The sequence below is a fragment of the Haematobia irritans genome, chromosome 3 (genome assembly GCF_050003625.1).
Source record: "Haematobia irritans isolate KBUSLIRL chromosome 3, ASM5000362v1, whole genome shotgun sequence".
In the NCBI taxonomy this organism is placed as follows: domain Eukaryota; kingdom Metazoa; phylum Arthropoda; class Insecta; order Diptera; family Muscidae; genus Haematobia; species Haematobia irritans.
This window is the reverse complement of record NC_134399.1, coordinates 118,804,689-118,828,766: the sequence shown is the minus strand read 5'-3', so window position 1 is coordinate 118,828,766 and position 24,078 is coordinate 118,804,689. Positions and strand designations below refer to the sequence as shown.

The following is a 24,078-nucleotide window of genomic DNA, read 5'->3' as shown; positions in this document are numbered from 1 at the left end:
AAAAAAATTGACAAAATTTTCTATAGAAACAAATTTTTGACAAAATTTTCTAGATAATTAAATTTTTACAAAATTTTCTGGAGAAATAAAATTTTGACAAACTTTTCTAGAGAAAAAAAAATTGAAAAAATTTTTTTACGAAGTAAGATTTTGACAAAATTTTCTATATCTAAATTTTGAAAAAATTGTCTATAGAAATAACATTTTCAAAAACATTTTATAGAAATACAATTTTGACACAATTTTGCCAAAATTTTCTATATAAATAAAATGTTGACAAAATTGTTTATGGAAATAAAATGTTTACAAAATTTTCTATAGAAATAAAATTTTGTATATAGAAATAAAATTGTGGGAAAAATTTCTACAGAAATAAAATTTTGCCAAAAAATTTTCTATAAAAATAAAACTTTCAAAAACATTTTATAGAAATAAAATTTTGAGACAATTTTCCAAATTTCCTATATAAATAAAATGTTGACAAAATTTTCTATAGACATAAAATTTTGACAAAATTTTCGATGGAAATTAAATTTTTGACCAAATTTTCTTTAGAAATAAAAGTTTGACAAAGCTTTCTACAGAAATATTTTTTTGTTCAACAGAAATAAAATTGGAAAAAAAATGTTTACTAAAATTTGCCAAAATTTTCTATGGAAATAAAATTTTGAAATTTTCTGTAGAAATAAAATTGGAAAGAAACTTCTATAGAAAAATCAAAAAATGTGAATAAAATTGTCTATGGAAATAAAATGTTTACAAAATTTTCTATGAAAATAAAATTTTAACCAAATTTTCTATAGAAATAAAATTTTGACAAAATTTTCTATAGAAATAAACTTTTGACAAAATTCTCTATAGAAATACAATTTTGACAAAATTTTCTGTGGAAATAAAATTTTGAGAAAGTTTTCTTCCGAAACAATATTTTGACAAAATTGTCTACAGAAATAAACATTGACGAAATTTTTTAGAGAAATAAAATGTTGACAGAATTTTCTAGAGAAAACAAATGTTGACAAAATTTTCTATAGAAATAAAACTGTGACAAAATTTTTTAGACATACAATTTTTACAAAATTGTCTACACAAATAAAATTTTGACAAATATTCTTATAGCAATAAGATATGAGTAAATGTTCGTAGAAAAAACAAGTAAGGAAAGTCTAAAGTCGGGCGAGACCGACTATATTATACCCTGCCCCACTTTGTAGTTCTACATTTTCGATACGATATCACATCCGTCAAATGTGTTGGGTGCTATATATAAAGGTTTGTCCCAAATACATACATTCAAATATCACTCGATGTGAACAGAATTTGATAGACTCTTACAAGATCTATAGACTCAAAATTTAAGTTGGCTAATGCACTAGGGTGGAACACAATTTTAGTAAAATAAAATATGGGAAACATTTAAATCTGAACCAATTTTAATGAAACTTCGCAAAAATTTATTTTTGATTTATTGCTCGATATATATGTATTAGAAGTTAAGGAAAATTAGAGTCATTTTTACAACTTTTCGACTAAGCAGTGGCGATTTAACAAGGAAAATGTTGGTATTTTGACCATTTTTGTCGAAATCAGAAAAACATATATATGGGAGCTATATCTAAATCGAAACCGATTTTAACCGAATTTGGCACACATAGCAACAATACTAATTCTACTCCCTGTGCAAAATTTCAACTAAATCGGAGTTAAAAATTGGCCTCTGTGGTCATATGAGTGTAAATCGGGCGAAAGCTATATATGGGAGATATATCCAAATCTGAACCGATTTCAACCAAATTTGGCACGCATAGTTACAATGCTAATTCTACTCCCTATGCAAAATTTCAACTAAATCGGAGCAAACAATTGGCCTCTGTGGGCAATTGAGTGTAAATCGGGCGAAAGCTATATATGGGAGCTGTATCTAAATCTGAACCGATTTGGCTGATATTTTGCAAGTTTTTCGAGACTCATAAAATATTCGGATGTACGGAATTTGAGGAAGATCGGTTGATATACACGCCAATTATGACCAGATCGGTGAAAAAACGGCAGCTATATCTAAATCCGAACCGATTTTTTCGAAAATCAATAGGGATCGTCTTTGAGCCGAAATAGGACCCTATACCAAATTTTAGAACAATCGGACTAAAACTACGAGCTGTACTTTGCACACAAAAATACACCAACAGACAGACGGACAGACAGACGGACATCGCTAAATCGACTCAGAATTTAATTCTAAGTCGATCCGTATACTAAAAGGTTGGTCTATGATTACTCCTTTTTGGCGTTACATACCAATGCACAAACTTATTATACCCTGTACCACAGTAGTGGTGAAGGGTATAAAAATTGACAGACATTTCTATTGAAAAAAATTTTGACTCAATTTTGTATAGAAATAAAATGTTAACAAAATTTTTTTATAGAAATAACATTTTTTATAGAATCAAAATTTTGACAATCATTTCTATAGAAATAAAATTTAATCAAGTTTATATAGAAATAATATTTGACAAAATTTTCTATAGAAAAAAAAATCGCCAAATTTTCTACAGAAACAAATTTTTGAAAAAATTTTCTAGATAATTAAATTTTTACAAAATTTTCTGGAGAAATAAAGTTTTGACAAACTTTTCTAGAGAAATAAAAATTTGACAAAATTTTCTAGAGAAATAAAATTTTGACAAATTTTTCTATAGAAATAAAATTTTGACAAAATTTTTTTATAGAAATAACATTTTGATAAATATTTCTATAGAAATAAAATTTCAACAAAATTTTCCATAGAAATAAAATTTTGACAAAATTTTCTATTGAAATCGACATATTCAATATATTCTATAGAAATAAAATTTTGAAAAAGTTTTTTTACGAAGTAAGATTTTGACAAAATTTTCCAGAGAAATAAGCATTGACAGAATTTTCCAGAGAAAAAAAAAATTGACAACATTTTCTATTGAAATAAAATTGTGAAAAAATGTCTATAGAAGCAAAACTTTCGGAAAATTATCTACAGAAATAAAATTTTGCCAAAAAGTTTTCGATAGAAATAAAATTTGGAAAACATTTTTATAGAAATAAAATTCTGACACAATTTTGCCAACATTTTCTATGGAAATAAAATTTTGACTTTCTATAGAAATAAAAGTTTGACAAAACTTTCTACAGAAATATTTTTTTGAAAAAATTTAAATAAAATTTTGACATTTTCTATAGAGATAAAATTTGGAAAGAATTTTCTACTGAAAAATTTTAATAAAGTTGTCTATGAAAATAAAATTTTGACCAAATTTTCTATAGAAATAAAATTTTAACTAAATTTCTTCAAAATGTTGACAACATTGCTATGGACATAATAACAAAATTTTCTATAAAACTAAAATTTTGAAAAAATTTACTATAGAAATAATATTTTGGCAAAATTTTCTATAGCAATAAACTTTTGACAAAGTATACTCGTAAAAATAAAATTGACAAAATTTTCTAGAGAAATAAAATTTGAACAAAATTGTATATGGAAATAAAATTTTGGAAAAAGTTTTCTTCCGAAATAATATTTTCACCAAATTGTCTACAGATATAGATAAAAATTATCTATAGAAATAAAATTTTGACAAAAATTTCTAGAGAAATAAAATTGTGACAAAATTTTCTATAGAAATAAAATTTTGACAAAATTTTCTAGAGAAATAAAATTTTTAAAAAATTTTCTATGGAAATAAAATTTTTAACAAGTTTTCTTCCAAAATAAGATCTTGTTAAAATTTTGTATAGAAATAAATTTTGGCAAAATTTTCTTTAGAAATAAAATTTTGACAAAATTTTCTATGTAAATAAAATGTTGATAACATTTACGCTGGAAATAAAATTTGAACAAAATTTTATGTGAAAATAAAATTTTGAGAAAAGTTTTTACGGAAATAATATTTTGACCAAATTTTTTACAGAAATAAAGTTTGACAAAATTGTCTATAGAAATTAAATATTGAAAAAATTTTCTAGAGAAATAAAACTTTAACAATATTTAAAAATTTTTCTTCCGAACTAGGATTTTGAAAAAATTTTCTACAGAAATAAGCTTTGACAATTTTTTCTAAAGAAATAAATTTTTGACAAAATGTTTTAGAAAAATAAAATTTTGACGAAGTTTTCTAGAGAAATGAAAATGTTGTCATATTTTTGATCAAAAACGTCAAAATATTTTACAAATTTGGTAGATTTTTGGTCAAATTTTCTTCAAATTTTTGTATATTATTTTGGACACGAGTGGCAACCATAATTGTAACTGGGTAGAAGTAGTCCGTGTTCAGATCCTTTGCATTGCTTTAGATATTATATCTTGGAAGTTCATTTGACAGAGAATATGAAAAAACATCTAAGACTTAAAATCTAAGACAAAAGAACTTCATCAGAATTGGGAAAATGGATAGAGAATCTCGGGATGCGTTTCAATATTTTACTGAGACACGCTTGTCTTTCTGAAGTTATACATCAAAGATGATCTATAAAATTTCTATTAAATTATTCTTCTACACTGAAAAAAATATAGACCACATATGAAAAGATTAAAGATTATGCATCCTAAATTTTAGGATACGCAATTTACACAATTTAAAAAAAAAATCTTAAAAATAAAGAAACTTTTATTAAAAGCAACTTCATAACTTTTGCTTTAATTTGTCGTATGTTTTCCATAAAGTAAAGAGAAACTATTTTGATTTAAAGCATCAACTGATATATGAAATCGTTGGATTTGTATTCAAATATAAGCAAATATCTTTTTTCATATTTGTGCATCTTTGGTTTAAAGTTTTTTTTTTCAGAATCGAGAAAAACATTTATTTTGAAATCTTTGTTATAATTTAAAATTTTGAAGTGACATTTATTGGAACGTTAATAGCTTCCTAAACGATTTCTTAATTTTAAAGAAGCCGCATCTTTGGTTTGGAAGCAATACCAAAATTTTTCTGTTCATTTTTTTTTTAATTCTATAGAATTGTCGTTTATGTAAATATATTCAGTTTTGAATCGAATTGCCAAACTCTAAGGTCAAAACGGATATATTGAAAATTTTATCAACTTTTGATTAAGGAGAAAAACTTTGTATCAAAGAAATGCGTCTTCTCTGTTATACAGACAAAAAAAAAGTTTTTATCTTTAATCAGGAAATTCATTAAACTTCAACAAAAATTAAAAAAAAATAATAATATTATAATTATTATTTAGATAATGTAATTATTTATTTATTAAATTTTTTACAATTTAATTAAAACTTTAATTGGAATATTTTTTATGATATTTTTTCTGTATAAGCATTCACGTGCATTCATATTTAAAGGACAAGAAATATTTTTTCCACAATTTTTGTTTTCCAGTAGAGTATAATAAAAAACCCTACGACTGGATTTAAACTCGCAATTAAAACAGGAAATTCGTTAAAATTACAAAAAAAATACTTTTTGCAATTATTTATTATATTCTACAATTTAATTAAACTTTTAATTTGATTTTTTTTTATGATATTTCTTTTCCCAAGGAATGTCATTAAAATAAAATTAAAAAATATTGTTAACATTATTTACATAATGAAATTATTTATGTATTATTTTTAGAATTCAATTAATATTTTAATTTCAATATTTCTTGTGATAGTTTTTCTGTGTAGGCATTCATATTTAAAGGACAAGAAATATTTTTTCCCAAATTTTTGTTTTCCAGTAGTGTATAATAAAACACCCTAAGATTAGATTTAAACTCGCAATTAAAACAGGAAATTTGTTAGAATTAAAAAAAAATTAGAAATACTTTTTGCAATTATTTATTATATTCTACAATTTAATTAGACTTTTAATTGGAAATTTTTTTGTGATATTTATTTTCCCAAGAAAATTCATTAAAATTAAAAAATATTATTAACATTATTATTTACATAATGAAATTATTTATGTATTATTTTTAGACTTCAATTAAAATTATAATTGAAAAAAAATTGTGTGATATTTTTTTCTGTGTAAGCAAAATCTGCATTCATAAAGACGAGAAATATTTTTTCCCAAAAAAATTTTTTTTCAGTAGTGTATAACAAAAACCCTAAGACTGGATTTAAATTAAAGACGATTCATTAAAATTGAACAAAAATTAAAAAAATATATATTAATGCAGTTACTTTTTTATTATTTTCTACAATTCAATTAAAATTTCAATTGGATTTTTTTGTGATATTTTTTTCCAAAAATATTTTTTTAATTCATTAAAATTTAAAAAACAAAATTAAAAATATTAATAAAATGATTATTTAAATAATGCAATTATTTATTTATTTTTTTACAATATAATTAAAATTTTAATTTTTATGTAATAATTTTTTTCTGTGTAAGCCAAATCTGCATTCATATTTAAAGGACAAGAAATATTTTTCCCAAAAAAAAAACTTTTTTTTTTCAGTAGTGTATAACAACAAACCTAAGAATGGATTTAAACTCGCAATTAAACCAGGAGATTTCTAGGGCCATTTGGCTATTCTGTGTGTGTAATCAAGAAAAAGGATATAAAACCCCTTACAAATCCTTGCCATTAAAAACTCACTCCCATCATGATATAAGATATAATGCAGCAAGTCATTGCCTGTCATTAGGTGAAATAAAACAAAACAACAACAACAACAACAACAAAAACTGAAATAAAACGAGCCTTAAATGATGCTACCCTACAACAACATTGGGCCATAAACATTAAGAACACCTCAAACACATGCCAAGGACACCACACAACAAAATGAGGCCTAGTCACTACTACAGATTAAATGATAATTAAACATTAAATGTAGCAAGAAACAAAAAAAAATAAAAACAAACCAAGAGAAACAAAAAGGATTCTGTAAAAGGACATAACAAACTGTTGGTTATTTTCAGACTGCTTAATAACCATATGAGGGTAGATGGACATATGGGTGGCAGCAGGGACGGACGAACGGAAGGACGAATATGTGTAACTATAATCCTTTGTCATGACAACAAACAAACAACATGACTTTATTTTTTTTTTTATTTCTATCTTTCTTCAGTAGCTCCTACGTGTCAATCTAAATGAGCCAAATGATGACATTCAAGAACATCCTTAAGCCAGTTCAGAGAAGCTATGCAAGTATGGCAACTAGACAGCATATTTAGATATCAACCAAGCAGATTATATGTCAGTCAGCCCAGCGCGCATATGCTGTTCGAGTATCACATGCCATCATAGTCCATCATTAGCAGAACTATGAACGTGTGATGTTTGCTAATTAGTAGATAATTTCTTTTCTTTTTTGAAAGTGACACAAAACCAGATATGAGGGATTTCATTAAACTCAACAGCCAACAGAGATAATAAAGTTTCCAGAAAGAAAATGTCATGAATGCCAAGAAGACACACTTTTTATACGAGAGACGATCTACACAGAATTTTTTTTTCTAATTCAATCACGAAATTGCTTCAATCACTGAAACGATAGTATCAATCACAAAATTGTATTCCTATAGAAAATTTTCTCAAAATTGTATTTCTATTGAAAATTTTGTCAAAATTTTATTTCTATAGAAAATTTTGTCAAAATTTTATTTCTATAGAAAATTTTGTCAAAATTTTATTTCTATAGAAAATTTTGTCAAAATTTTATTTCTATAGAAAATTTTCACAAAACTGTATTTCTATAGAAAATTTTGTCAAAATTTTAATTCTATAGAAAATTTTGCCAAAATTTTATTTCAATAGAAAATTTTGTCAAAATTTTATTTCTATAGAAAATTTTGTCAAAATTTTATTTCTATAGAAAATTTTGTCAATTTTTTTTTCTATAGAAAATTTTGTCAAAATTTTATTTTTAAAAATTTTATTTCTATAGAAAATTTTGTCAAAATTTTATTACTATAGAAAATTTTGTCAAAATTTCATTTCTATAGAAAATTTTGTCAAGATTTTATTTCTATAGAAAATTTTGTCAACATTTTATTTCTATTGAAAATTTTGCCAAAATTTTATTTCAATAGAAAATTTTGTCAAAATTTTATTTCTATAGAAAATTTTGTCAAAATTTATTTTCTATAGAAAATTTTGTCAAAATTGTATTTCTATAGAAAATTTTGTCAAAATTGTATTTCTATAGAACATTTTGTCAAAATTTTATTTCTATAGAAAATTTTCTCAAAATTGTATTTTATAGAAAATTTTGTCAAAATTTTATTTCTATAGAAAATTTTGTCAAAATTTTATTACTATAGAAAATTTTGTCAAAATTTCATTTCTATAGAAAATTTTGTCAAGATTTTATTTCTATAGAAAATTTTGTCAACATTTTATTTCTATAAAAAATTTTGTCAAAATTTTATTTTTAAAGAAAAATTTGTAAAAATTTTATTTCTATAGAAAATTTTGTCCACAATTTTATTTTTATAGAAAATTTTGTCCAAAATTTTATTTCTATAGAAAATTTTCTCAAAATTGTATTTTATAGAAAATTTTGTCAAAATTTTATTTCTATAAAAAATTTTGCCAAAATTTTATTTCAATAGAAAATTTTGTCACAATTTTATTTCTATAGAAAATTTTGTCAAAATTTTATTTTTAAAGAAAAATTTGTAAAAATTTTATTTCTATAGAAAATTTTGTCCACAATTTTATTTTTATAGAAAATTTTGTCCAAAATTTTATTTCTATAGAAAATTTTCTCAAAATTGTATTTTATAGAAAATTTTGTCAAAATTTTATTTCTATAAAAAATTTTGCCAAAATTTTATTTCAATAGAAAATTTTGTCACAATTTTATTTCTATAGAAAATTTTGTCAAAATTTTATTTTTAAAGAAAAATTTGTAAAAATTTTATTTCTATAGAAAATTTTGTCCACAATTTTATTTTTATAGAAAATTTTGTCCAAAATTTTATTTTTGTAGAATATTTTATTTTTTATTTTTATAGAAAATGTTGTCAAAATTTAATTTTTGTAGAATCTTTTGTCAAAATTTTATTTTTATAGAAAATTTTGTCCAAAATTTTATTTCAATAGAAAATTTAGTCACAATTTTATTTCTATAGAAAATGTCAAAATTATATATCTATAGAAAATTTTTTCAAAATTTTATTTCTATAGAACATTTTGTCAATAATTTATTTCTATAGAAAATTTTTTAAAAATTTTATTTATATAGAAAATTTTGTCAAAATTTTATTTGTAGAGAAAATTTTGTAAAAATTTTATTTCTATACAAAATCTTGTCAAAATTTGTTTTATATTTGTTGTTTTGATCTCAGCTTTAAAACCATACATTGACTAAACTACAAGAGTAGCTTAAAAAACAGAGGAAAAGAATGTTTGTCAAATTTATTTGGGCAAAGCCCTATAGACTGCAAGATGGTTGGATGGACGCACGTTTCGGAATTACCACATTCCTCATCAGCATCCTCTACTTGCAGCAAAAAAAAATTTTTGTCTATAGAAAATTTTGTAAAATGTTTATTTCCATAGAAAATTTTGTCAACATTTTAATTCCATAGAAAATTTTATAAAAATTATATTTTTATAGAAAACTTTAATTCTATAGAAAATGTTGTCAAAAATTTTTTTTTATAGAAAATGTTGTCAAAATTATATTATTATCGACATTTTTTAAAAAAAAATTTATGTCTATAGAAATTTTTGTCAATTTTTTTTTTCATAGAAAATTTTGTCAACATTTTATTTCTATAGAAAATTTTTTCAACATTTTGTTTCTATAGAAAATTTTGTCAAAATTGTATTTCTATAGAAAATGTTGTTAAAATTTTATTTTGATAGAAAATTTTGTCAAATTTTATTTCTATAAAAAATTTTTCAAAATTTTATTTCTATAGAAAATTTTTCAAAATTTTATTTTTATAGAAAATTTTTTTTACTTCTAAGTTGGAGAGGAATGTTTTGCAAAATCTACCAAAATATGAATAATTCTACCAAACATAAAAATCTACCATTTTTGGTAAAATTCTACCAACTGCGGCAACCATGATCACAACCCACATGTGACCATCTATCTGGACGATATATAGCCAACATCCTTGCAAATCAATCAAAATCACTGCTAAGTAGGAAATATATTAAAAATTACTCAAATTGTCCTATATCTCCAATACATGTGTATAAATATATATGGCCGGAAATGGGCCAAAATACCGCAGAGCCACTTTCGGGAAGCGTGTGAAGCCTTTGTCGGTTGTTTGAAGGCCCATAATTCGTACCAAAGTAGCCAATTCGAACAAATCTAAACTGATTCTAAAATTTGAAGTTGTTTCCTACATTTATTGTCTGCGAAGAATAAAATTTAAAAATAACGCTTTTCTTTGTTCCATTAAATATCATCCACCTTGTCATTGATTTGGGGCGCATAACCCAGAACATCAATTTATTATTGATACCACAAAAACGTATGGCATTAGGACATGATTCATGGGGATATAGCTCAGTGGTAGAGCATTCGACTGCAGATCGAGAGGTCCCCGGTTCAAACCCGGGTGTCCCCTAAATTTGTTTTTACTACAATAGAAAACAGGATAATATAGGGCTAAGTTAAATTCTAGCAGATTTTGGAATTCTAATTTATTACAATTTGTGTATATAACTTTGCGAATTTCGTATAAACATATATTTGTTTAGAAATTTCGGAGACAGAGAGAGAGAGAGAGAAAGACAACGCTCGAGAGATTATGGAGCAAAAAATAAATTAAGGCGACGGAGTGAGTTTCTGCAAGAAGTTATATCCAATCAATGAGAGAATGAATGATAGCAAATGGTTGTTGCACCACATGAGAGACATGTATGAGTGTCTGGTACGTCAGTGAGTATCACATAAAAAGTGTCTATTGTGACCATTGGTATCTCAATGGAGTGAATAGCCTAAGTGAGCCTGACAATAAATCGGGGCGCCTCTTTAACCTAACCTAAGAGTTGTAGACCAAGAAGGTTATAGACGCATCAATATTACACGGACGAAAAATACTGTTTATTAAGTTTGGGTGTAAAAATTATATGTTTGGAACTCAAATTTTTAAACACAATATTTTTAAGTGCAAGCATATAATGTTCATAAACTAGCATAACATGTTTGGGACATATATGTTAGAACATATTATTTTGGGGACACAACTCTTTTTGTAAATAAAGGGTGATTTGTTAAGAGCTTGATAACTTTTTTTTTTAAAAAACGCATAAAATTTGCAAAATCTCATCGGTTCTTTATTTGAAACGTTAGATTGGTCCATGACATTTACTTTTTGAAGATAATTTCATTTAAATGTTGACCGCGGCTGCGTCTTAGGTGGTCCATTCGGAAAGTCCAATTTTGGGCAACTTTTTCGAGCATTTCGGCCGGAATAGCCCGAATTTCTTCGGAAATGTTGTCTTCCAAAGCTGGAATAGTTGCTGGCTTATTTCTGTAGACTTTAGACTTGACGTAGCCCCACAAAAAATAGTCTAAAGGCGTCAAATCGCATGATCTTGGTGGCCAACTTACCGGTCCATTTCTTGAGATGAATTGTTCTCCGAAGTTTTCCCTCAAAATGGCCATAGAATCGCGAGCTGTGTGGCATGTAGCGCCATCTTGTTGAAACCACATGTCAACCAAGTTCAGTTCTTCCATTTTTGGCAACAAAAAGTTTGTTAGCATCGAACGATAGCGATCGCCATTCACCGTAACGTTGCGTCCAACAGCATCTTTGAAAAAATACGGTCCAATGATTCCACCAGCGTACAAACCACACCAAACAGTGCATTTTTCGGGATGCATGGGCAGTTCTTGAACGGCTTCTGGTTGCTCTTCACTCCAAATGCGGCAATTTTGCTTATTTACGTAGCCATTCAACCAGAAATGAGCCTCATCGCTGAACAAAATTTGTCGATAAAAAAGCGGATTTTCTGCCAACTTTTCTAGGGCCCATTCACTGAAAATTCGACGTTGTGGCTCGTTAGTAAGTCTATTCATGATGAAATGTCAAAGCATACTGAGCATCTTTCTCTTTGACACCATGTCTGAAATCCCACGTGATCTGTCAAATACTAATGCATGAAAATCCTAACCTCAAAAGAATCACCCTTTATAATATATTTGGATGCAGACATATCTCCCGATTTTACTTCTTGGGCTTCTAGAATTGGTAGTTTTTATCCAATTTGCCTGAAATTGGATATCTAGAAGTATTCTAGGACCATAAAGAGGTGTGCCAAAAATGGTGTGTATCGGTCCATGGTTTGATATACTCCCATATAGGCCGATCTCCCGATTTTACTTCTTGGGCTCCTAGAATCTGTAGTTTTTATCCAATTTGTCTGAAATTGGAAATCTAGAGGTATTCTAGGGTCATTAAGAGGTGTGCTGAAAATGCTTATTATCGGACCGTGCTTTCATATAGCCCCCATATAGGGCTTCTTCATAGGTAAAATCATTACATTTATCTTCGGGAAGCGTGCTGGTTGAACTGATCTGCTTGGAAAAATATCTGTCATCACCTGAAAATTTCAAAGAAAATTATTATATTTGATTCATGGTGGTGGGTATTTAAGATTCGGCCCAGCAGAACTTACTGATGTATATACTTGTTTTTTTTTTTTGTTTTTTTTTTTTTTTTTTGTAAAATAACAATTTTAAATTTATCTTCTGTTTAAAAAAAACGTCGGGTTTTAAAGTCTGGTAATGACATAAGTTGCCATTCCTCCATTCTAATTATGGAAATTATTGAGAATCAATAAACCAAAAGCAGAAATAAATGACGGTTATCTTATCTTTCAACGATACTTTTTAGTTGCCTTCTTTTCAACGATCTATTAAAGATGGCTTAAAAGCCCTATCTATATGACAATTAAAAGCATCAATTTTATTATTGATACCACAAAAATATATGACATTAAAACACGATTCATGGGGATATAGCTCAGTGGTAGAGCATTCGACTGCAGATCGAGAGGTCCCCGGTTCAAACCCGGGTGTCCCCTAAATTCATTTTTACTACAGAACTATAAACAGGATAATTTACACGGAAACAAAAGCTGGCCGAATTGCAAAGATTTTGAATTTACTTTAATGACTTTTGTATTAATTCTGAGCCAAAAAAGCGAGGAATTGTACTTAGGATCCATTATCCAGCAAACAAAAAAAAATTGGAAGTTGTTCCAAAGGCACAACTTTAAAAGCACTTCCAATAATGTCCTCCCAAAGATGTGCTTGATTTTAACTACACAGGAAGTTTTTTTCATTCAATTTTTTTATAATTAGATTTATTCATATTTTTAATAAGTAATTTTACCTTTTTTGTCAAAAAAACGCTAAATCCAGTTTAGAAAATTTGTAAATTTTTGAAAATATTTGGAGGTCAAACGTTTCAGATAAGCATTAGAAAGCATTAAAAATCATAAAAATTATAATAATTATTTATTTGGCAAAATATTATAAAATTTTTTAATTCACATCCAAAACACTGAGTTCGAATCACACGTTGAGAAGTGATGCAAATTCAGTACAACGACTATTGGTGGAAATGGTGGGCATCCATCCTATTGCAAATAAATTTATCGCTTCTGCACCAATTTTGAATCACTAACGGATCCAAAAAGAACATTTGGCCTAATTGTTTGGTGACGTTTTTTTTTTGCTGGGTAACGATGGAATTTCCTTTTAAATGTGAGCTTTGCATACTTGAAACTGGGAAAAACTATCAAAACATAAAAAAAAATTAAATTAAAACAGATAAAGTACGATTCAGTTAAAAAAGGGCAGATATTCGAATTTTAATTTATTACAGACACAGTTGTACAGATGCTGAAAGTGATTGCACTGCAAACGAGAGTTTCATAGATTCAGTTGAATGAGCTGTAGGTACATGTACAAAAAATTGTGTTTTATATTTCGGAGTAAAAATCCGTTTCAACAAAATATTGTGAAGTGCAAGCATATAAACTAATGTAATGTGTATGGGACATCAAATTATTTTGAATTAAAGGATTTTAAGATAGGGGCACTATAGATTTTTTTTCTCGAATCATTTTACTAGGAAGGCTTAGTAAGCCAACTCCGTTCGTTGCTTGTTTGTAGTTAAATTTTATTATTATTTGCGAAATTATTTACAGCTTAATGAAATCTTAATTTTTTTAAGTATATCTCAAACATTTTATGAACTAAACGTGGATATAATTGCTTCTTTGTAGTTCAATGACCGTACACATAAGTTCGATATAAACAAAGACAATTTTCGTACGATTCCCAAAAATAGTAAGAATGATTTGTGTGTGGTTAAAATGGTAATGATTTGGCGCCAATGATTTTTTCCATACTTTTACATGAATAGAAATCATGATGAGCTTCATGATATCAAATTTTCCTCGTCATAACAACGTTTTGTGGAAATCTCCAAATGTGGAGTACGATTTAGTTTAATTTTCCCACGACTTAGTTTATTCTTCCTATAAACCGTTTATTAGTTTTCGGTGTATACATCAATACTAGCAACAATTGACGGTTATCTTATCTTCCACGACCTCTTGTCGTAACAACGATATTTTTATACCCTGCGCCACACTGTGGAACAGGGTATTATAAGTTAGTGCATATGTTTGTAACACCCAGAAGGAGACGAGATAGACACATGATGCCTTTGGCAATAATGCTCAGGGTGGGTCCCTGAGTCGATATAACCATGTCCGTCCATCCATCCGTCCATCTGTCTGTGAACACATTTTTGTGATCAAAGTCTAGGTCGCAATTTAAGTCCAATCGCCTTCAAAGTTGGCACATGTTCCTAATTTGGGTCAGAATAGAACCCTATTGATTTTGGAAGAAATCGGTTCAGATTTAGATATAGCTCCCATATATATCTTTCGCCCGATATGCACTAATATGGACCCAGCAGCCAGAGTTTTACACCGATTTGCTTGAAATTTTGTAAAAACATAACACTTAGTCGTATAGTCAAGTGTGCAAAATTTGATTGAAATCGGTTCAGATTTAGATATAGCTCCCATATATATCTTTCGCCCGATATGGACTTATATGGCCCCAGAAGCCAGATTTTTGGCCAAATTTGGTTGAAATTTTGCACTAGGAGTACAATTTGTAGTATAGTCAAGTGTGCAAAATTTGATTGAAATCGGTTCAGATTTAGATATAGCTCCCATATATATCTTTCGCCCGATATGGACTAATATGGTCCTCAAAGCCAGATTTTTGGCCAAATTTGGTTGAAATTTTGCACAGGGAGTAGATTTAGCATTGTAACTATGCGTGCCAAATTTGGTTGAAATCGATTCAGATTTAGATATAGCTCCCATATATATCTTTCGCCCGATATGCACTTATATGGAACCAGAAGCCAGAGTTTTATCCCGATTAGCTTGAAAATTTGCACAAGGAGTAAAATTGGTAGTATAGTCATGTGTGCCAAATTTGATTGAAATCGGTTCAGATTTAGATATAGCTTCCATATATATTTTTCGCCCGATATGGACTTATATGGCCCCAGAAGCCAGAGTTTTGACCCAATTTGGTTGAAATTTTGCACTAGGAGTACAATTAGTAATATAGTCATGTGTACCAAATTTGATTGAAATCGGTTCAGATTTAGATATAGCTCCCATATATATGTTTTTCTGATTTCGACAAAAGTGGTCAAAATACCAACATTTTCCTTGTTAAATCGCCACTGCTTAGTCGAAAAGTTGTAAAAATGACTCTAATTTTCCTAAAATTCTAATACATATATATCGAGCGATAAATCATAAATAAATTTTTGAGAAGTTTCCTTAAAATTGTTTCAGATTTAAATGTTTCCCATATTTTTTTTAACTAAAATTGTGTGTAGATTTTGTAAAAGTCTATCAAATTCTGTCCAAATCGAGTGATATTAAAATGTATGTATTTGGGACAAACCTTTATATATATCCCCTAACACATTTGACGGATGTGATATGGTATCGAAAATTTAGATCTACAAAGTGGTGCAGGGTATAATATAATCGGCCCCGCCCGACTTTAGACTTTCCTTACTTGTTTTTAGATGCCTTCTGTTTAACGATCTATCAAAGATGGTTTAAAAGCCCTATCAATACGACAATTAAAAGCATCAATTTTATTATTGATACCACAAAAATTTATGACATTAAAACACGGTTCATGGGGATATAGCTCAGTGGTAGAGCATTCGACTGCAGATCGAGAGGTCCCCGGTTCAAACCCGGGTGTCCCCTAAATTCGTTTTTACTATAAAAACAATAAACGAAAACAGGACAATAGCTGGCCCAGTTCCAAAGATTTTGACTGTACACTAGATAGGGTCACGAAAAAAAAAATTGATGCGGTCACCCCCCAGTTTTGTAGCATATTCGAAGACAATTTGAGAACACCAAAACTTTTTTTCCGTGCACCCTACGACCCCCCGAAATACAATTTATTGTACTGTGTCGTCATTTGAAGTCCGATCGAAAAGAAACGCATATCGTTGTTCGTGGTTGATCAGGGGCTATATTTCGTGCATTGGTCATTTTTGACTCCGACGTCAAATTTGATTTTTAATTTTTTTATTTCGCTTCGTATACCCCTATTATGCCCATTTCTTATAACCATTATAAAGATCTTAACAAAATATGAAACTTGATTTTTTAAGTCTGTCCATATTTTTGTGAGAGAAGGCTGTTGTTTTCACTTTTTTCAAATACTATCAACAGCCTTCTCTCACAAAAATAGTGAACAACGATATGCGTTTCTTTTCGATCGGACTTCAAATGACGACACAGCACAATAAATTGTATTTCGGGGGGTCGTAGGGTGCACGAAAAAAGTTTTGGTGTTCTGAAATTGTCTTCGAATATGCTATAAAACTGGGGGGTGACCGCATCAACTTTTTTTTCCTTTAGGCCGTGACCCTATCTACTGTACACTAAGGTCCCTTGTCATTGAGCTTAACATAGCATCGGGCAGCACTTAGTGATGAGAGCAGAGTTTACCACTGTGGTATCACAATGGACTGAATAGTCTAAGTGAGCCTGAAATATATACCTCACCTACACTAATGAATTTGGTATTAATTCTGACCCAAAGAAACGAGTGCACTACACAGGAAACAATATCGCCAAAATATGTCCATTTAAACTTATAATTGTATTTTAAAAAATATCCAATTAAAAATTTACAGTGAAACCTCTTAAAGTGGACACCCACGATCGCCTAAATTTTGTCAACATCTTTTCACTTCTTCCAGTGAAAATTCATTTTATTGTTTAGAAGCTTACAAAGGCATTTTGATCAGTTCCATTCAGGTGCCAAACCAAAATAAAAAAAAAGGGAAATGAAATTCAGAGATATATTTTTTGTTACAAGTCATCAAAGTACCACCGAGGTGGCCAAAAATGGAAAAAAATTTAAATTTTCATCTGTTTTACAAACTTTTGCAAAAAGGAGGCTACTTTTTCAAAAATAGGAAAATTTTATTTTTTGAATAGAAAACTCAATTCGCAATTATAAAACAAAAAAGAAATTAACTTCAAACCGAATAAAATTTGCATAAAACGCCATACATAATAAAAACTCGTTCATCCAAAATTCCTTCGTTCTTATAAATGAGGGGTTTTTACCGAAAATATACTCCAAAGATTATTTTAAAAATATTTCTGATCAAAAATAGCAGAATTTTATTTTTTTATTCGATAATATGCTCTATAATCAACCCAACAAAATAAAGTGAGAACAAAATTGAGATATACAATATTATTTGCATCCTTTGTAAATTATCCTTTTTGGGTAAAAAAAATCCCAAAAATTAAAAAAAAAGAAAAAATTTAAAATGTAATTTAAAAAAATTGGTTTTTTGTTTCACTTCAAAAACTACCACCAATGCCTGCACAAAATTTTTAACTTAGCTAAATCGGACCAGTGAAAATTCATTTTATTGCTTAGCAAGCTTACAAAGGCATTTTGATCAGTTCCATTCAGGTGACAAACCAAAATCACAAAAAGGAAATGAAATTCAGAGATATATTTTTTGTTACAAGTCCTCAAAGTACCACCAAGATGGCCAAAAACGGAAAAAAAATTTAATTTTCATCTGTTTTACAAACTTTTGCAAAAATGATGCTACTTTTTTCAAAAATAGGAAAAATTTCTTTTTTGAATAGAAAACTCACAACAATCAAAAATTCAAACCTAATAAAAATTGCATAAAACGCCATACATAATAAAAACTCGTTCATCCAAAATCCCTTCGTTGTTATGAGGGGTTTTTACCGAAAATATACTCCAAAAGTAAAAATATTAAAAAAAAAAATCTGAACAAAAATACCAGAATTTTATTTTTTTTATTCAATCATATGTTCCATAATCAACCCAAAAAAATAGTGTGAGAACAAAATTGAAATATATAATTTATTTTTGGCGTCCTATGTAAATTATTCGTTGTGGGTAAAAAAAAATCCCAAAAATGAAAAATAAAAATCATTTAAAAAAATTGTGTTTTTGTTTCACTTCAAAAAACTTTAAAAAAATTTAACTTGGCTTAAATCGGACCATTCGTTCTTTTACACCATTCACGTAATTTAACCCCAAAAAAAGCTTAAAATTCATATATTATTTATAAATTATTCTAGTCAATCATAGCAAAATGTTATTTTTGCATTCGAAGCTCGATATCATAGACTATTAAAAACAAAATTAGAATAAAAATCGGAGCACATATTTTTGGCAGCTTTCGAAGCACTGTGCGCCGATTTCTTAAAGAGGGTATCGATGCTCGATATCATAGACTATTAAAAACAAAAATTAGAATAAAAATCGTAGCACATATTTTTTTGCCGCATTCGAAGCACTGTGCGCTGAATTCTTAAAAAGGGTATTGAAGCGCTGGGCAAACAAACATTTCGGCGGCATACCACGGACATTTCAACCGGACTCAGCACCATCGCACTCAGACCGCGTCAACCAAGAATGGTTTGAAATGGGTTTTCGCTTCTTTCCACCGCACAATGGCCAACAAAATCTCAGGATATCTATCCGTTGGCCTTAGAACAATCTCTTTCTCAGTGTAGAGAAAATTTTCTATGTAAATAAAATTTTGACATAATATTCTACCAGAAGTAAAATGTTTAATAAGAAATGAAGATCAGCAAAATTTCATTATTCTGTTCAATATTTTTTTCAAATAAAATATTCAAGGTTGACAAATAGAATGTCCTTTTTCCTTCTCTAAAATTACGCCATTCTTTTCAAATATCTGTCAACATCATGTAATGGAAAATTGATTGTATTTTGAAGGTTAACGCTTGCAGTAAATATTGGAAATGACCTGAAAATGGTATTCCCCCCAATCGACCCGCCATTCTTTGTTGTTTATTAGCCAAATATGTAAATGAGCTTTTGATGTTTGTGATTTCGGAGTCTTCTATTAAGGTTGCCGCGTTATCAATGGCCCGTTGACGAGTGAAATGAAAAAAAAAAACGCAATAATGATGAGAAATTACAATCAAATTTGTTTGCCCTAAAGGGAGGATTCCATTTGCCAAGGCAAGACCCAGAACATTCATCTCCTTCCTTTTTCGCTTGAGATGATATCTTTTTCGTGTTCTTTTTGGCAAAACGCCATTGCCCATTAGTACATAGCATTTGATTTGAGTGATGAAAGGTCTTAAATAATCTAACTATCAATTGATGACTAGCTATTTGTCAGAAGAAGAAACGTAGTACAATCTCCAATGAATCAAATATTAACGGCTGATAAAAAAATGTTGGTATAGGTTTTTGTTTCGAAGAAAGGGAAAGAGGATTAATCACTAGTTTGGTTTGGTTGTAGTTATAATGGACTGTGACTTGTGCCTATTATAAAAACAAGGATATATTAAATGAACTTTGTTATTGTTTTTTCCTTAAAGCGTAAAGCCTTTAGCTTTAGGTTTTGGGCAGTTTACTCCTAACTGAGATCCCAAGAACTCAATATTTAAAAAGCTATTGGTGATAGATATAGCAACAAAAATGTTTTACAAAGAAATACAATCTTCACTAAACTTTTATTTCTATAGGAAATGTTCTCACAATTTTATTTCTATAGAAAATTTTGCACATTTTTACCAAAGTTTTACTTCTATTTTTTTATTTTTGTAGAAAATTGTTGGCAAATTTTATTTCTATAGATTTTTTTAAACAAAATTCTACTGCAATAGAAATTGTTTACAAAATTATATTTCTGCAGAAAATATTGTCAAAATTTTATTTCCATAGCAAATTTTGTCAAAATTTTATTTCTATAGAAAAATTAGTAAAAATTTTATTCCTATAGAAAATTTTGTCAAGTTTTATTTCTATAGAAAATGTTGTCAAAATTTTATTTCTATAGAGAATTTTGTCAACATTTTATTCCTATAGCAATTTTTTTTAATTGTATTTCTATAGAATATTTTGTCAAAATTTATATCTATAGAAAAATTTGTCAAAATTTTATTTCTATAGAAAATTTTTGGCAAAATTTTATTTTTATAGAAAATTCTTGTCAAAATTTTATTTCTATAGAAAATTTGTGCCCAAATTTTATTTTTATAGAAAATCCTTGCCAAAATTTTATTTCTATAGAAAATTTGTGCCCAAATTTTATTTTTATAGAAAAGCCTTGCCAAAATTTTATTTCTATAGAAAATTTTTATTTCTATACAAAATTTTGCAAAATTTGTATCAACATTTTATTTCTATAGAATATTTTGTCAAAATTTTATTTCCATAGAATATTTTCTCAAAATTTTATTTCTATTGAAAATTTTCTCAAAATTTTATTTTTATAGAAAATTTTATTTTATAGACATTTTTATTGAACAATTTTTACAAAATTTTATTTCTATAGAAAATTTTGTCACAATTTTATTTCTATAGAAATTTTTTGGCAAAATTTTATTTTTATAGAAAGTTTTGTCGAAACTTTATTCCTATAGAAAATTTTGTCTAACTTTTATTTCTATAGAAAGTTTTGTCAACATTTTATTTCTATAGAAAATTTTGTCAAAATTTTATTTCTACAAAACAAATTGTCCGAATTTTATTTCTATAGAAATTTTTGTCAAAATTTATTTATATACAAAATTTTGTCAACATTTTATTTCTATAACATTTTTTCTTAAAATTGTATTTCTATAGAATACAATTTTAAGAAAACGAGTTTTACAAAATTTTACTTCTATAGAATTTTTTTTTCAAAATTTTATTTCTATTTTTTGTCAAAAATATGTTTCTATAGAAAATTTTTGTCAAAATTCTATTTCTATAGCAAATTTTGTCAATGTTTTTTTTTTATACAAAATTTTGTCAAACTTTTATTTCTATAGAAAATTTTGTCAAAAATATATTTCTATATAAAATTTTTGTCAAAATTCTATTTCTATAGAACATTTTGTCAATGTTGTTTTCTATACAAAATTTTGTCAAACTTTTATTTCTATAGAAAAGTTTGTCAACATTTTATTGCTATAGAAAATTTTGCCAACATTTTATTTCTATAGAAAATTTTGTCAAATTTTAATTTCTATAAAAAGTTTTGTCAAATTTTATTTCTATTGAAAATTTTATTTCTTTAGAAAGTTTTGTAAAAATTTTATTTCTATAGAAAATTTTGTCTAACTTTTATTTCTATAGAAAGTTTTGTCAAAATGTTATTTCTATAGAAAATTTTGTGTAACTTTTATTCCTATAAAAAGTTTTGTCAAAATTTTATTTCTATACAAAATTTTGTCAACATTTTATTTCTATAGAGATTTTTTTTAACATTTTTTCTATAGAGAATTTTGTCAACATTTGATTTCTATAGCAATTTTTCTTAAAAATGTATTTCTATAGAAAATTTTGTCAAAATTTTATATCTATAGAAAATTTTATCAAAATTTTATTTTTAAGAAACGATTTCTACAAAATGATAAAATGAACAAATAGATAATTTTTTCAAAATTTTATTTCTATAGAAAACTTTGTCAAACTTTTATTTCTATAGAAAGTTTTCTCAAATTTTATTTCTACAGAACATTTTTCAAAATTTTATTTCTATAGAAAATTTTTGGCAAAATTTTATTTCTATAGAACATTTTTGGCTAAATTTTATTTCTATAGAGAATTTTGTAAACATTTTATTACTATAGCAAATTTTTCTTAAAATTGTATTTCTATAGAAAATTTTGTCAAAATTTTATATCAATAGAAAATTTTATCAAATTTATATTTTTATGAAACGATTTCTACAAAATTTTATTTCTATAGAAAATTTTTTCAAAATTTTATTTTTATAGAAAACTTTGTCAAACTTTTTTTCTATAGAAAGTTTTGTCAAATTTTATTTCTACAGAAAATTTTTCAAAATTTTATTTCTATAGAAAATTTTAGGCAAAATTTTATTTCTATAGAACATTTTTGGCAAAATTTTATTTCTATAGCAAATTTTGTTAAACTTTAATTTCTATAGAAAACTTTTATTTTCATACAAAATTTTGCAAAAATTTTATCAAAATTTTATTTCTATAGATAATTTACTCAAAATTTTATTTCTATTAATAATTTTCTCACAATTTTTCTTCAAATTGTATTTCTATAGAATATTTTGTCAAAATTTTATGTCTATAGAAAATTTTGTCAAAATTTTATTTTTCTGAAACGAATTTTACAAAATGTTATTTCTATAGAAAATTTTCTCAAAATTTTATTTCTATAGAAAATTTTCTCAAAATTTTATTTCTATAGAAAATTTTCTCAAAATTTTATTTCTATAGAAAATTTTCTCAAAATTTTATTTCTATAAAGAACTTCTCAAAATTTTATTTCTATAGAAAATTTTCTCAAAATTTTATTTCTATAAAGAACTTCGCAAAATTTTATTTTATAGAAACTTTTATGGAACGATTTTTACAAAATTTTATTTCTATAGAAAGTTTTGTCAAAATTTTATTCCTTTAGAAAATTTTGTCAACATTTTATTTCTAAAGAAGATGTTATGAAAATTTTATTTCTATAGAAAATGTTGTCAACATTTCTATAGAAATTTGTGTTAAAATTTTAATTTTATAGAAAATTTTATTTCTATAGAAATTTCTTCTTACAAATTTCTGCAAAAATATTATCAAAATTTTATCAAAATTTTATTTCTATAGAAGATTTTGTCAAAAGTTTATTTCTATAGAAAATTTTCTCAAAATTTTATTTCTATAAAAAACTAGCGTAACCCGGCCCGCTTCGCTGCGCCTTCCGAAGCGTATTTGGAGGAACATTTTGCGTTAACTTAGTCAACTATATCCTTCGTGCTGAAAACAAATTCGAAAAGATTTGAATTCTTTTAAACAAATCATAAAATTATGTACCGAGTTCCCATTTACGGACAACCCTCTACTTTCAACTTAAGAAAAAAAAAAAAACGGACAAAAGGGAACCCTCTCTTTACTAATAAGAAGTCTGGAAGAAAGAAGCCTGTGCAAAAATCATAAAATTATATATCGAGTTCCCATTTACGGACAAACCTCCACTTTTAATTTAAGAGAAAAAACCGACAAAAGGGAACTCTCTCCCCACCTTCGCTCCACTCTGACCTGATATCGGACTATCACGTACCCTATATTAATTTCGCAACTACTCCCTATAAATTCTATCCAAGTAAATCGACAAAGTTTATTTCAATTTTCCCCTTCCCCAACCAGATATCGAAAAACCCTATATTAATTTAAAAATCATGTATAAATTTAATCACCTCCTCCCACGTTCCCTGTAAATTTCAAGTAGATCGGAGATGTTTAATTTTTGCTCTATTGTTTTAAAGGGACGTCACTTTCCCCGATGCAATATCGACAAACACCGTAGTGAATAGCACCCTAACCTTCCCTGAAAATTCTTGAAACTTTCCTTCAAGTGTGGGGCAATGAAGGTTGCCTCTTCATTTATAACCTTTTCCCCCGCTTCCTTTGTAAATTTCAAGAAAACTTAAATTTTTTATATTTCATGTTAGCCTGATACCGAAACATACAATTGACGTCCAAATGCATTATATCTAATTATACAATTATTTTTCGAGCTTTATGGACATATAT

At 27.0% G+C, this 24,078-nt stretch overlaps 1 protein-coding gene and 3 non-coding genes across 6 annotated transcripts in view; 3 read left to right on the top strand and 1 right to left on the bottom strand.

Moving 5' to 3' along the window:
• LOC142228747 (uncharacterized) overlaps positions 1–24,078 on the bottom strand; it is a 650,828-nt gene that overhangs the window by 194,205 nt on the left and 432,545 nt on the right. The gene's annotated exons all lie outside the window — the stretch shown is intronic.
• TRNAC-GCA (transfer RNA cysteine (anticodon GCA)) lies at positions 10,461–10,532 on the top strand. The gene has a single exon. It is a non-coding gene; the product is annotated as a tRNA-Cys (tRNA).
• On the top strand, positions 12,925–12,996 carry TRNAC-GCA (transfer RNA cysteine (anticodon GCA)). The gene has a single exon. It is a non-coding gene; the product is annotated as a tRNA-Cys (tRNA).
• Positions 16,168–16,239, top strand: TRNAC-GCA (transfer RNA cysteine (anticodon GCA)). The gene has a single exon. It is a non-coding gene; the product is annotated as a tRNA-Cys (tRNA).